Source organism: Diorhabda carinulata, chromosome 3 (genome assembly GCF_026250575.1).
Source record: "Diorhabda carinulata isolate Delta chromosome 3, icDioCari1.1, whole genome shotgun sequence".
Lineage (NCBI taxonomy): Eukaryota > Metazoa > Arthropoda > Insecta > Coleoptera > Chrysomelidae > Diorhabda > Diorhabda carinulata.
In genome coordinates this window covers 36,215,144-36,230,150 of record NC_079462.1, presented here as the reverse complement: position 1 = coordinate 36,230,150, position 15,007 = coordinate 36,215,144, and positions in this window count along the sequence as shown.

Sequence of the window (15,007 nt, the reverse complement as noted above, 5' to 3'; positions counted from 1 at the left end):
CTCATATATATCAACTGCTATTTTTAATTTTACGCCGATTTCCATTTTTAGTCTTTTCAAAAGGCTCTAAGATCCATGAGAGAGAAGTGTGAAACATAATAACCTAGGACCAATTATCCATATTGCTTTTGTTACATCAATCCTACACGAATCACCAATCCGTATTCCCGATAAAAATAAAACAACGTGAATATAATGGAGAAAATTTTGGGATTTACGTACTGGAAAAGAATGTCAAAGATGATTTGAGGAAACCCACCTACAATTGGTTTCAATATAATAGAAGAAATCTTGTATTTTCCGCACGAGAAAAGCAGAGAGAAAAACAACTCTTAATTATCTACGTAGGTGAATAAGAAATTGAACCACTTCCTATGGGACACAAAAGACAAATCAAAACGAGAAATAATGAGAGAAGACCCTTAGTTGACTGCGTAGATAAATGAGAAATGAAATCAATCATAGAGGATACAAAAGAGGAGTCGAAAAAAGAGAGTTTCAATTAATTGAAGGGGAAAGAGGAAAATTATTCAGCTGAATGTTTGATCGAGAGGAAAGATGTAGTGCAGGTGATGGTTGAAAAGCAGATATAATCGGTAAAACCCTAGGTACTAAGCCTCACAAAACTATCTCATCAATCGAGTTTTTTTGATCAGACTAAAAAATGAGTCGTGAGGCGCGTGAAATTTCTATCAACAATCCCTTCCACTCATATATATTAACTGCTATTTTTAATTTTACGCCGAATTTTATTTTAGTCTTTTCAAAATCCTTGATTGATGGAAAGAAGTGTGAAGAATAGTACCAAGGACCAATTACCCATATTGCTTTTGTTACATCAATCCTACACGAATCACCAATCCCTATTCTCGATGGAAACTTTCAACGTGAATATAGAAAATGTTTATAGACCAGGAATTGAGACTGAAAAGGAAAGGACTCCTTACAATTTATGTAAATGTCAATGATGATTTGAAACCCTCAACTAATTAGTTTTGGTTTTATAAAATAGAGAAATTTTGGGGTAAATGATATATTTGTGAAAGAACGACTACAGACTATATCGACTACGTAGATTACCGAGAATATTGGGACGATGACAACAATGAGATAAGAAAGCCTTAAGCAAGTCCTATTACCTACTTCATGGGAGGATACAAAATTTGAATTAAAACAGGAAATTTTCAATTAATAAAAGTGAAAAGAAAAGAAAAACCCATTCTTCAGTTCAGTCAAAAGTTTTTTAGCGACATTTTTTGTCTTCAATTATAATAAACTACTTTTATTTGTCTTGCAATTAAAATCAAAATAAGGAGTATCTTGAGGTTAAGCATTTCAATTGGTACATGATTATAGAAAATGGTTTAAAATTGATTAAATTTTGGAATCTAGAACCTGAAGAAATGAATTAAGATGTGCCCCATTCTTTCGGAAATGGAATAATTGATCTAAATTTAAGAGAGTTAATGCTTACATCCCAAGTACCTACCGGTTATCATAACATTCATCATCAATCTGGGGTATTGATTAGACTAAAATATGTTTTTGTTAAAATGAAAAATGAAATCTGGGTATTATATAAATGGCAGTTAATATATATGAGCGATAGAGTATTGATATTAATTTCACGCACCCCACGATTTTAGACTAATCGATACCTCAAACTGATGACGAATATCATGATGATTTGTAGGCACATAGAAATTCGATCAAGATAAATGTTTTTGAAGACTGAAATGTGAAATGATCAAAATGAGTTTGCTAAAACGTTTATAGATATTTTTCCATTTATTGTTAAATAGAGATGGAACTGAAAAAAAAAATTAAGTTATATAAAACAGAGAGCGGCAATAAAATATCATGACCAATTTCGAAGTTATGATTAATTTATGAAATGAAATTGTAAGTAGTTCTTGAGCCCCAGTAGTATCAAGATTATTTTGAAAACATAAATATATATAAGCAGCAACAATACGTATGTCCCATGAAAATGTTCAATATGATGAAATAAGCGGATATTTTCTATTTTACTCGTACGAGATAATAAGACTGAACTGAAGAATCGAGAATTTCGGAAAGATTCGAAGCCCTAATTGAATTTGATTAGTTTAAAAATAATACATTTCGAGTATTTTGCAGCACAGAAAAATAAGAAACAAATAACGAGGCTTGTGTATTACCAACAATTTTAGAAAATTGGCAAAACTATACAATTATTTACTCCCACATTGGAAACCGGACGCATCGGCACAGCGACGAAATTGGAAACCCTTAGTCCAATTCACGTTGCCTCGATCCGATGCGGTGGTATTTCATCGGGCGATGCGAGTGGGTCACATCTACCACATCAATGGAGGATGAAAAGGAAATAATGGGACTGAAAAACACTCCGTAGAAAATTGGAAATTTCGAAATGTTTAGAATGTGGGACCCTGAATTTATCAGTAATTTGATTCCTTATTTTTGACAATCCAATTACTGTACATATACAAATAATAAAGTTGAAGCAGGAAATTTCAAATACCTAAATAAAAGTTGAAAGATAAACAAAACCGTTTGATCAGACTAAAAATTTGTCTTTTGGCGCGTTATAATTTCTTCATTCTAACCGCTCAGAATATGAGTAAGTCATTTTTCATTTTTTCATTTTATCGTAAGCCTAAGTGGTGGAAAAAATATTGAAGAGTAGTTCAAAGGACTAACTACCCACACATATTGCTTGACTTTATTGACTATACATTAAAAATTGCCTTGTAGTTTTCCAATAATTTCAAGTGAAATGACGACGCATTTCTATTGAGAAGAAAAATCATTTTATTGAGTAATTAGTTCTGTAGATTCGACCTACCAATTTTGAAAATTCGATTACATACAATATATAATAAAATTCCAAGTCATTATCCTTAAACCCTAGTACTTAGTATTTAAATTATTTTGTATATATGTTTATTGACATTACTACAATCATCAATCATCCATATATTTCAAAGAATTGCTGTGATAATAATAATCAAGTACCTATATTTTACCCTCAAATTAATAATTGAATATTTTTTATATGGTATTTGTAGTAGACTATTCACTGAAATTTAAATAATTACGTATTTGCTAGCTTTCGAATTTCATGAAGAAAAATTTCATGTTGTGATGAATTTGTTAATGACATTTTTAGGCATAAAATGCCGAATCCATTGATATTGTCTGAAATGTCGTTATTCAAATCGAAAGGTCCATATGAATTTTTAAAATATAATAACTGAAAAGTAAGTGAAATTCCGTGAATATTGTTATCTAATGCATAAAAAAATAGCTTGAAATGGTTCATTTTTTTGAAATGGAGTAATTGAACAAAGATATTCCCTAGGTCCCGAGTAGGTACCTACCTACCGGTTATCATACCACTCAACATCAATTTAGGGTATTGATTAGACCAAAATATGAATTGGTTGAAATAAATAATGAAATCTGAGTATTACGTAAATAGCAGTTAATATATATGAGCGATAAAATATTGATATTAATTTCACGCACCCCACCCCACGATTTTAGTCTAATCGATACCCCAAATTGATAACGAGTATTGTGATAACTTAGAATAGAATATCTATCAAGATTAGTTAGATATTAGATTAGTTTTTGAAGAAAAAAATGAACATAAAGGGCTAGCTAAAACTTTGATAGAAATCATTTTATTGGTTGTTGGCTTAGAGAGATGGAGATGGAGAAAAAATTTTCTATTGAGAAGAAAAATAATTTTGAGCAAAAAGAAAATAGTTGGGTAAACTCTACGTAAGTACTAATGGCATGACCAATTTAGGAAATTTGATTAGAGTATGAAATTTTTGCAAGTCGTTCTTCTTCGCCACTACCATCTAAATTATTTTTAATACTAATACTAATGTATATTGGCTAATATTTTAATAGAATATCACGTGACTCTAGTGTTTAATTTTTAGTCTGATCGAAACGATGATTGTTATGAATGATTAAATACAATTTTCTACCTTTCGATGATATACCTCTGGTGCTTTCATGTTTTTCTTGTTGTTCCTGCTGGTGTTTTCTTGTTTTTCTCACTGTTAATGCCACTAAACTACTTAAAATATCTACTAATTACCTTCCAGCTTCTAAATTTTAGGCTTGTGATTGGATGCTATTAACATCTGTATTCAAATTATTGTCAAGAGAAAATGTGTATTACATTACATAGACGTAAATTATCAACTAAACCAACAATTAAAAGTTCAAAAATAGAAAAAATTATAAGAGTTTATTTCATTGAATAGAATGTAGGATGTCGATTCAATTTTCAATTTTATAAAAAATCGTTCAAGAGATTTTGGATCAATTAATTTTTATGAAGATTGATATTTTGTTTTCATAAGAAATTATTAAAATACAATGGTTAAAACTAAATAATGCGCACAACAGAAGATTATTGAACTCAAAGAAGTTGATTAATAATATTGGAAACCTGTCAATAATATTTTAAAAGCCAGAAAGTAATTTAATCCTAGCTACCAGTAATCATTAATCTTAAAATCTGAACTAAAAATTCGTATCATGTGTGATAATAATTCTTAAATACTGTTGATATGTATATATATGATTTTATATGTGTGGATTCGCACACCGCGATTACTTTCTGATAGATGCCAATTATAAGATTACTAATAACTAGGATTTAACTAATCTCCCAAGTTCAGCCAATTTCTGATAACACAAAGTTTTCATTTTTTATTTAATTGGTATAACTAATTGCACGTTAGCATTTTTTTTTCAGGAGAAAGTAAAAGAAAACTACTTGTAGTCCAACGAATATATGATGGAGGAAAATAAATAATTTCTGTAAATAAAATTAGCAAAAACAAAGCGGAGGATTCTAATTGGAAAGCAAGACAAAAAGGATGTATGAAATAATGTGATAGAATTTGATAGTTGATAGAATTTCCAAATTTCCCACGATTTAATTTCTTGCCCTTATTAATGCATTAGAATGATGATGGGTATTTTACAAAGAAATTTTGTTGAGTTAAATATTTCCAAGAATATTTTATTAACCGTAAGTTGTGTGTATGGATATTGTATGGTTGTATGTAAAAAAAAACTATAAAAATTAGTTGGAGAAAAAATTGAATTGAGCGGCTCTCTCTTTAAAAGAATCATGTAGAAAGATAATAGTTCATTATTCGTTATCACTTATCTCATCACTCCTCATCAATCTAGGATATTGATTAGATTAAAATATGAAAAAGTCTTAATTATGGATTTTCAGCACAAATAATAAACGAAAATGATGTTTTTCATAAAGTTGTTGATTGATTGAAAAGGTACAATCTACAATAATAACTAATTATTATTAATTGAGAATAATTTGAAATATTTCTTATAAATGGCAGTTAATATATACGAGCGATAGAGTATTGATATTAATTTCACGCACCCCACCCCATTTTAGTCTAATCAATACCCTAAATTGATGAAGAGCATTGTGATAATTCGTATAACTGATTGATATTATCCAAATTAATGGAAGCGAATAAAAGAAATTATTCATTCATTTTAAGATACACAACAAAAAAAATTATTTAATTATATTGGCTTTTGTCTTGGAAACTATCCTTGCTATATATGAGCATAGATAGGGATAGATAAGAAAAGAAACCCAAACAATTGAAACTTTTCTATATAAGAGAAGGATATAATGGACCAAATTAAATGAATATGTGACATTGATTCTTAATAGGAATTTCACGCTATCCCGGACCCCGAAAATAATTAGTAGATTTCTACCTATTACCTACGATTATGGTATGGCTGGAACTTGGGAAGTGTTATGATGACTGATACCTAAGATTTACCTAATCATTTTCCAACTTTTAAATATAGTAATTCAAGTATACGTAATTTCAACTAATTAGAGCTATTTTTAACAAGACAAGTCGGTTGACTTTTGTTTTTGATATAAAGTGGCTAGATCTAGTTATTTCTTAACGTTTTTGAGCGAATAAATATTCACTAATAATATTCATCTACATATTTAAGAAATATGCTATGCTTTCTAATAAAAAACTATTAAAATTAAACAGGTGAAAAGAATATAATAAAATAATATATAATATAATAAAATTTAATAAAAAGAATGAATTTCAAGTCAGAATATACTTGATTACCTTCTAGGTACTGATCATACCACGTCAATCTAAAGCATTGATTGGACAAAAAATAAAATGGCATTGAAATTTGAATCTAAAGCAAAAAAATGTAAATAGCAGTTAATTTGATATGAGCGTTATTTTCCTTTCATGTAAAAATCAAGCACAAGAGGATAAACCCCATTACACTCGAGTAGTTCGAGTGTGGTGCGCGCCTCGATTGTAAAGCTGATATTGGTTTGAATTTTAATGTAAATTGTATTGTTCGGAAAAACGTGCCTTAGTAGCTGATTCCTCAGGCTTGCACTTCTCCAAAGAAAGGAGTTCCGTTAAATTCCAAAGTTCCGGGCGTCTGCAGACGAGCTCGATATTCACGAGCCGCGTCCGTCGTCTTCTTCCTATCCAGTTTGATTATTGATAGAAATTTCACGCACCCAACGAATTATTTCAAGTCAAATTGATGTATTGGATTGAGTGGTACAATGATGCAATTACTCAGAGATACAAACAGAGTGAAACCGTAATAAACTGCGTATAAATTTTTAAAAGAAAATACCCCATTGAATATCAATGATTCGATAAGGTTAAACTTGAAAATATAAGAAAGTGTCAAATCTATTGAAAAGAGGACAATCATTATGTAGATAATATACGGACGTTGGAAAATAATTAGCTAGCATTCAAGTACCAGTCTCATAAACAACAATGTATGATTCTATTTTATTCGCATCAAAACATTGATAAAAAATTTATAAAGTTACCTAAAAAGTATTTTCCCGTTTTACAAAGAGGATGCTGTGTTGAGAAGCAAAGGGAAAGGAGCCATTTCTCAATACGATAGAAAATATTGATGTCTCATAAATAATGTCCGTTTCCAATATTCATTTCGTTTGTTAATAAATCATACTAAAAGAAAGCCTTAATATTCAAAATTAGAGCCGATCGTACCTAATCTATGGTTTTAACCCAACATTCAGCAGGATCTTTGAGAACTTAACATAAAACCTCATACTCTTGAATCAGCTGCCTACTATATACCTCGGCATAGATAACTCCGCCATCTGGAATAATTTCAATGTACACTTATCTTTCATAATTCCACCAGACATACAACAAGGCTATTCGCTTGAATCGATCTTTTTTTGCAGCGGGTTCTGGTAATTTTCCTTTGTCTAACCACTGATTTTCACGTTTTGGTTGTTTCGATAAATCCATTTTCAATCGCAAGAGCAATGTGTTTAAATAATCGATCATCTTTTGCCAAGATAAGGAGCTGTTTATACACATCTATTCCAAGTTTCGCTTGAATATCGGTTATACCTGTAGCACTGTTCCATAACTTTCATAGATCCTAGCCAATGATTTCAAATAACGATATATGATATCTTCAGAAGCCCTAAAGGAACCCGATACTAGCTTAATTTTCTCCTGCTTCTCTTGTAACCAGAATATTCCACGCAAGTGTACAACCTGAGCGCGATCCGATCGATCTTTAAGTATAAAATCGCCAATAAACAAAGAGAGAGTTATTGAAAAAACTAAAAAAAAGTCGCATTTTTAAAAATTGTAACGTAGGAATTTTGATACATGAAAACAGACTGACTACTGCCCGTAAGCATTGGTCAGGTCCAATGGTCCATTGGTTACTATACAACTAGAGCTTCCGGAGTTTGCCAATAGAAAGAAAATCAGGCCAGGCCTTACACCAGCATCCAAAATTAATCATTTGTTGCGTCGTATCGTATCAAATCGTACAGCCATGATACTGCAAAATCTTACAAAAGCCTCAATGTACAAAATAAAAACTCGTCGAAAATCATCACCTCAAATTTATTCCCACTCCGTCTCTGATATAGAAATAAATGTCCACAAATATCCAAGATAAGAAATGAAAGCGCCTATGTGCTTACATAGATTTTAGGAAACAAATATTTCAACAAACTTTAATCAAGAAGGGCAAAATACTTTTTAGATGACTTTATATATTGTTCATAATCATGCGGATAACTCAAAAAAACTTACCTGTTGATCGGGCTGCTAATATACGCCGTTGATATTTCTACTGAGACATGTTGATCACGATAGTGTTCGCGGCACAACACTTTGTTCGATTACTCATTCACTCGATCGTGAATGAATCAAGACCGGTACGCGGGTTGTAACTTATTATTTTGTTTTCCAATTTTATATAAATTATGTTGGTACCTACTTTATCAGATCTCCTCAATTATAATCAAGCTTTCAATTTATGTATGTTAAATAACTTGAATGTTTATATCCAATTTTATTACATCTTGGAAAAGTGATCGATTTGGATTTCGTGTACAAATTTTCTAGAAAAATTTTTTTACCCCGAAAACTTGAAAATATAATCAACAAAAAAATATGTTTGTTAACTTTATCAACTGAAAAATAGTGAATACAGTCTAACCTTAGTATCAGTTTGTACCTGAATTTATTTCCCACATCGAAAGATTAAAATGTCAAGTTTTTATATAATTTTGAAGTATTAAATGTTTGTGTAGCTAATTAAAATCCTAACTCAACCTAATAAGAAATAAGAATTTAATAATTAATAATATTAATAAGAAATTAATATAATATATATTAATATAATATTAATATAATAATTAATAATTAATTAAATTATTAAATTAAATTAATTAAATAATTAATAATTAATAAGAAATTAATAGAGAAGACTAAATATCAATTATATTATTGGTCAATTGTTATTAACTCCTAAAATGGTGTACCCCGTGATTTAATTTCTTGCCTTTATTAAAGGCACTAGAATTATGATGGATATTTTCCAAAGAAATTCTGTTGTGATGGAGCAGAATATTTCCAATATGTTATTAATAAGATGTGTGTAAGATGTAAGAAAATTATAAAAAGTAGTTGGAAATAAAGTTGAATTGAGCGGCTCTCTCTTTAAAAGAATCCTGTAGAAAGATAATAGTTTATTATTCGTTATCACTTATCTCATCACTCCTCATTAATCTAGGATATTGATTAGATTAAAATATGAAAAAGTCTTAATTATGGATTTCCAGCACAAAAAATGAACAAAAATAATGTTTTTCATAGAGTTGTTGATAGATTGAAAAGGTATAATCTACAATAATCACAACTAATTATTATTAATTGAGAATGATAGATTTTATGTAAATAGCAGTTAATATATACGAGCGATAGAGTATTGATATCAATTTCACGCACCCCACCTAATAAATACCCTAAATTGATGAGGAGTATTGTGATAATTCGTATAACCGATTAATATTATCCAATTAAATCGACGCGAATAAAAGAAATTGATTATTTATTGTGAGGTGAACGAATAAAATTTCATTTATCGAGAGACACAATTAGATTGACTTTATTTTGGATGTTGTCAGATAGAGAGCTTTGCTTGCTGTATGGATTCTGGGTATTGGAATTGATGAAGATAGAAACCTTAAAAATTGAGCATTTCTATTTAAAAGAGGGATATAATGAACCAAATTGAATAAATATGAATAGAAATTTCACGCGCCCCAAGTCTAATACTATTGATAATGTGATTTTACTCTAAGATGCGTGTGACTGTTACCTACAACTTTTCGATTCAGTTTAAACTTTCGATTTCATGATTGAGCAAAGTGTCTTTAAATGTTAGGAATGAAAACCCAAATAAATTCAGAAAAAAGTGAAAATTAATCTGAGATTTTTCAAATAATTAAGTAGTAGGTCATCATGAATTCTGATTACTATGTAAATAACAATGTGACCATAGGAACGGTCGACGACTACGCGCGAATAAACTTTCTATTTCATTTCTAATATGAATCAAATTTTGAAATTCAATGTTTAATAAAGATAATTTAATTTATCCCTCCTTTGTGTCTGTATATTATCTTGTGTGTGTGTGTTTGTGTTCTTGGAGTTGAGACCTTACCACCTAACAAATTTTTAAGAGTTCGATTCATTACAAAAATTTACTAATCGATCATATTTCCAAGCCTTGAAAATATAAGGAAAAACTGAAAAGTTCCATTGAAAATAAAAAATAATCATGATATAAAAAAATGTGATGAAAGCCAGATAATAATTGAGTAGAAAGTAGATAGGTACAGTAAGTTATTCATAAATGCGATAGAGCATTAATAAATCTGTTTCAAGTCAAAAAATAGTTCTTTATAAAAATCTTATTTGTTTATAAATTTTTAGCTGCGAAATTTTCCATAGTGTGTTTCGCTCGATATCTAGCATCTAACTAATCATTTTTCGGTGAATGTCTTGTGGACGAATCTTAAAAACTTAATGATTTGAATTATTTAAGAATTAGCTAGGTCCTAAGTAACTAGTCGAAATTTAACCCTTGATTAGACTAAACCGTAAGATAGTGCATCTTTATTTAATATATATATGTATGTATATATGGATGCAGTTATTGAGGCCTCTAATTGAATATTGCAATTAATTATCATAACTGCCTAGTTTGCCATTGGTTGCTTCAGAGACAGATCCTAATGCCTTCTGAGTATATATTTCAAGTTAATCAATTAATGATTGTATGAATAATAATAAAAGTTTTAAAAATTAAAAATGAAAGATTAAATTTGCCAAATCTCTTGAAAAAGATAATTTTGATTAATAATTAATATTAACGAAATAGTAGGTCATAAAGAAATCTGTGTGTAATGTGTAAAAAATACCGGTGTGACCTAATAAGAGCGGTTGGATCGTTGATAGAAATTTCATGCACCCCACGATTTATTCTCTAGTCTAATCAGAGTCTTGATTGGAAAATTAGTGCGATGATTATTTATTACCAAAAGCAAATTACCAATTTGCAAAGTTGTTGAACATGTATTAGTTTTGGAAGAAACAACGCTAACAATTATTACTCTGTCGCAATTATAAATACAGTACGTGCATAAAAAAATAGGACGTGCATCATTTATGAACTTTGTGAATATAAAACAAATTTTCAAATTTATTTCAACATAATTTGAGAGGTTAATTGTTAATAGAAATTTAATCTGTATAATATAAATCCCAAATTTCTCCAATATTTGAATGACAACTTCAGCAATGTCAGCGATAGGTGGTTAGGTTTCTTCTGCGATCTGCCATATTTCGTCCAAAGCTGTTCTCGGATTTATTTATCACAAGCCGCTATTTATCGTCTTCAATCTTTTAATTAATTCATTCTCCTCATTTATATGAAAATTTGCGTAAAAAAATGAATTAAACAGGTTCACCCTCCCTCATTCATATTTTTCTTCCTTAGATTCCAGTTTTTATTCCAAGATCCTAGTCACGTTTTTCACGCCACGACATGCTAAAAAACTTGTTTCACATGCTATACCCTACGGTAAATGTTACGAAAAATGATGATAAAAAAACTTCCATTATCTTCAAGTCCGCACAATAGAAAGATGGAAGCTATAGACCGGCTGAAAACTGCTAACTGTCGAAACGAGACGTCACTAGACACAATTACCCGACTATGCACCTAAAAATCAAACAAGTACCAGCACCAGCAGCTCAAAATCCAGAACGGCCTGTCAGTAAAGAATCGCAGTCAATGAATTTTTTTGCAGAGAATGATGCACCAGCCCAACCACAACAAGATGTCGCCATTTTTTCTCCAATATTTGAAAAACAAGTTCAGTTTTTTCTAACGATAGATGGTTGTTTTTACTGCGATCCGTCATATTTCGTCCAAAGTTAATTCTCGGATGAATTTATCACAAGCCGCTATTTATAGTCATTATCTAGCCTTTTAATTAATTCATTCATTCATTTATATAAAAGTATAACTTACTGCACCCCAATATTTTATGATATATCCCAAAATTTTTTATGTATAATAAAAATGGTCGACAATAATTTCATAACACAAGTGAGACATTAATTTTTAAAATGGAAATACCAGTCTAATAATAAAAAAAATATTCATTAATCCCTAATACCAAGGACTTTCCAATAGTTTAATTATCCCTATTTTTATTGGCTAGCAGGTAGGTAATTTTATAAAGGGGCGGATAAAATCAGTAAATTTTATGGCCGAAAAGTACCTGAACTGTATTATTCAGAATTATAAACATAAAAATAACATTAAAAATTAGTATTTTGTTGAGTTTCTTCTGTTCATTATGCAAAAAGTGAATATAAAGACGAAAGTGTCGAGTCAAACGCGCCGCAGTTCATTTATGGTGAAAATATATAAGATTTAAAAAAAGTGAAATAATTTTTTTCAATAAATATTTTACAAATGAATATGATTCTGAAAAACTTAACTTAAGTGTTACTATTATTTATTTTTTTCATATTTTCCATTTTATCACAATATGCTATTCATTCTTGTGTTACTTCAAAAACATTTTTTTTGTCGACCATTCTAATTATTCATATTCAGATAAATTTTAAACATTAGTAAAAAAAATAGAAACTATAGAAATTAAACTCAATATAGGGATTTTTTACCAATCAATCTTGGACGGAAAAAACTATAAAAATCAAATTGAACATTTCTATAACAACCACCTCTCAAAAATAAAAAAAAAATATATTAAAAATGCAATATGAGACAATTCCTGAATTAAGAGAAAATTTTGAATTTGTGAATTTACTTCTGGATTTGGATACAAGAAAATAATAAATTTTAATAAATTCTAACGATGGTTTAGAAAATATGTATTCTTAACAAATTTCATACAGATATTATAATGAAAAAAATTGTAAGAACTCAAAACGAAGATGACAAGATCTTCTACGGGAAATAAAATGTATGCAAGTATACAGTAACAATGAATAACTAATTTCAAAATAACAATTGGAAATCTGGAATAATTATACAGTGAAAATTTAACATTTATCCACAAAATTGCACTTGAAATTTAAATATAAGAAAATAATTGAAGATTGGAAAAAAAATTAAAGAAAAAAAAACAATTTTAAAATATCACAATTCCAGAAATAAAAAAATGAAATAAGTCCAAAAGATAAAAATATATCCAGAATATTATTTGAGAAATAAATTTTATATTCACAAAATTATTAAACATCAATAATACAAAAATGAAAATAGTAAAGACAGAAATTACTTACATTTGTAAATGATGCACTTCACAATTCACAAAAATTTTCAAAAGGATTTAGAATAATAAGTTACAACGTTAGCTTAAGCGCCGCGAAAATTTATAATGTAATGACATACAATGGATGAAAACGACGTTTTTATAACAGAGGCCCTTTTTCCTTCACCCAACTTTGTTCTCGGCCAATCGAAACAAGGGTTCGAAAGATGTAGCCAATCCCAACAAAGCGACCAGAACATGTGGGGTGGGGCATTTTTCATTCTTCTTAGTATTTTTGTGGTGAAAGGTTCAAAATTATGAACACCAAGACCGTTTGTCCCAAAAATTAATAGAGAATATTCTACCTTTCAAAAATTTAATTTTATAATATTCTACATTGAAAAAAAAACAGTGTATAATAATTTTATAATTCAATTAAATGTTTCGGAGTTTACGTTAGATATTTATCACATGATTTTATATCTTCAAATTTCAAATTTTTAAGTCGATAATGGAAAAGAAGGATGAACATTTATACAAATGAAGTAGCTGTCGATATGAAGATTGGGAAACTTAATTTTTTACACAAGTTTGCTTCCTATTTGATGGACTTTGGAAAATTTCCATTTCGTGAAAGGTATTTATTATTATTACATACATACTTTCTTCTGTTAACTTCACCAGAGAATATTAAAAAAGAATAGAAGAAATGGAATTTTACTTTCGAAAAATTCAATTTTATAAAAATTTGTTTTAGAAAAAAACCATGTAAGATTTACTTTGAAAAATTTTTCCAAGTCGTTTATATGATAAAATAGTCTAGAAAATGATTTTTTTTCAAATTATTATTAAAAACATGGAATATTAGTTTCGAAAAATTCAATTTTATAAAAATTTGTTTTAGTAAAAAACGATGTATAACTTTGAAAATTTTTTCCAAGTCGCTTATATGATAAAATAGTCCAGAAAATGATTTTTTTTCAAATGATTATTAAAAACATGGAATTTTAGTTTCGAAAAATCAATTTTATAAAAATTTGTTCTAGTAAAAAACGATGTATAATAACTTTCAAAATTTTTTTCCAAGTCGCTTATATGATAAAATAGTCCAGAAAATGATTTTTTTTTCAAATGATTATTAAAAACATGGAATTTTAGTTTCGAAAAATTAAATTTTATAAAAATTTGTTTTCGAAAAAAACAATGTATAATAACTTTGAAAAATTTTTCCAAGTTGCTTATATGATAAAATAGTCCAGAGAATGATTTTTTTTCAAATGATTATTAAAAATATGGAATTTTAGTTTAGAAAAATTAAATTTTATAAAAATTTGTTTTAGAAAAAAACGATGTATAACTTTGAAAAATTTTTCCAAGTCGCTTATATGATAAAATAGTCCAGAGAATGATTTTTTTTCAAATGATTATTAAAAATATGGAATTTTAGTTTAGAAAAATTCAATTTTATGAAAATTTGTTTTAGAAAACAACGATGTATAATAACTTTGAAAAATTTTTCCAAGTGGCTCAATTAATAAAATAGTCCAGAAAATGATTTTTTTTCAAATTATTATTAAAAATATGGAATTTTAGTTTCGAAAAATTTAATTTTATAAATTTCTGCATAAGAACAAAACAGTGTATAATAATTTTATCAATCAATTATCAAAGTAATCCACAGATTTACAATATTTTATATTTTTAAATTTCAGGTCCAGTTTGGGAAAGAAAGACGAAAATTTATAACAAATGACATAGCTGTCGATATGAAGATTGGAAAAC